Below are 1,889 nucleotides of genomic sequence, written 5' to 3' on the forward strand. Positions count from 1 at the left end.
AGGAAATTATTTTTTTTTTTTTTTTTTTTTTTTTTTTTATGTGGGATTTATTGCTTTCTCTCTATAACTGTTAATTGCTCTATTGCTGCATCAGGTTGTCCCTCTCTAGATGAGATTCAAAGTGTTGTAATGATTTCTYAGTCATATCCAGTGGAAAATGAAGGATCTGCTTTTCACTTTCACAGCTGTAAAGATGGAGTTAAATGACTGGAGAAGTAATAACATCCAACCAGTCAAACCCCTTCAATTCTCACCAAGAAATAACAGCGGTGTCTAAGAGTCATATTTCAAGATAAGAGCTGGCTGGGTATGTGCTCCGTTTTTATTTGGAAAGAAATTCCCAGATAGTGCTGTTTTTATGCAGCTCCAGAAACGTGCTCAGCCTGCTGCTGTGCAGCTTTCGGATGATTTCAGTTTCTATAAAAAGGAGGTGATCTCATCCTCACTACTTAAAGATGCATCACCCTGTCTTTTCCCCTTGGCCCAGCACAAAGGGGAATTTGAATTTATGAAGCCTGAAGTGACTCTTAAAGGATTGAGCTGAGTGACAAAGGCATTAGCTTTAACCCCTTCCCTTCCAGCCCCACAGAGGGGAAAGATCCCATATTACAGGCATTTATCAGCATATTGACCAACAGCAAAGCACAGTTTGAATCTTGAAGTCACATTCTGGGATTTTAATTTCAAAAGCACATATTTAAATCTGTGAGAAATGCTTCAGGCCAAGCTATTCATTTAGGGGCTAAATACTGAAAGTTCTTTAGGCTGCAGGAACTTCTTGTTGCTAAATTTGATTTGAGGATATCAGAATTAAACACTTGCCCTGAGATTCTTTTCTTCTGTGCATGTTTATGCAACAAAGATTGTTTGGCAATAATCTGTTTCACCTTAGCTACCTGCTTGCCTTTTCATGACACAGCAGCAGTTTTTTGCAGGGTCTTTTAGTAAACCTTGTCTAAATCCCAAAGAAAATTTTTAAAAACTGCAGAAGGTATACATACTGTATTGAGAAAAAAAAATGTGCAGAATGGTATATTTATTGTATAGATTTTTGTGTATTCTACAAAAGTCTCTCATGAAGTCAAAGGYTGAGAGGAGGTGGACTGGAATTCAGAAATGGCATTTCACAGATAAATACTCAGCTCCTTCTCACCACTGCTTTGTTCCTGCCACTGACAGCACTCATCTCAAACTGCAATCCTGTATTTACATTTCAACCCCTTCCATTGCATTTCTCCTTAAGAAACTTCTTAACTTCATCCAGTAGCTTTAAAGTAAAGCTGTAGGAGATGATGATTTGTCCTGAACACAATAGGAAATGAAAGGTTTCAATATCCTCCCAGTGCTTTATAGAATTACAGAATTGTTTGGGTTGGAAGGGACCTTAAAGATTATCTTGGTCCAATCCTCTGCCATGGCAGGGGACAGGGACAATATTTTCTTTCTTCCTTTTGTTTTTTTTGGTTTTTTTTAAATCTGAAAAACATAAATCTAACCAATGCAATAACATCTAACCAATGCAATTTAGGCATCTCAATTTTCTTCAGCCWTCACTATGCTGAGAAAGGTTGCTCTATAACAAAATCAATTTTCTCCTGCCTTTAAGCCCAGGCTCAGATCTTGCTGCCAGGTGYAGCCCTTCTCCTTACAGGTATCACTGCTTGTTTTGTACCAGAAGAGAAACCTGGCATGGAAGAGTGATTTCAAAAGAAATTGGTTTTTTAGGATTAACAAAATCTTGAATATTTCTGAAAGGGAGATGAGCAATGTCCCCAGAAAGGGGGTCACTGGTAAAACAGCAACTGTCAGGGTACAAAACCCAGCTAAATGTGTCCTTTTTACTCCAAAAAAATTACATTTATGGAGAATAAATTAATCTCTTGACCCTA

This window comes from Malurus melanocephalus, unplaced genomic scaffold (genome assembly GCF_030028575.1).
Source record: "Malurus melanocephalus ecotype Western Australia unplaced genomic scaffold, MMel_1.1 scaffold_564, whole genome shotgun sequence".
Classification (NCBI taxonomy): domain Eukaryota; kingdom Metazoa; phylum Chordata; class Aves; order Passeriformes; family Maluridae; genus Malurus; species Malurus melanocephalus.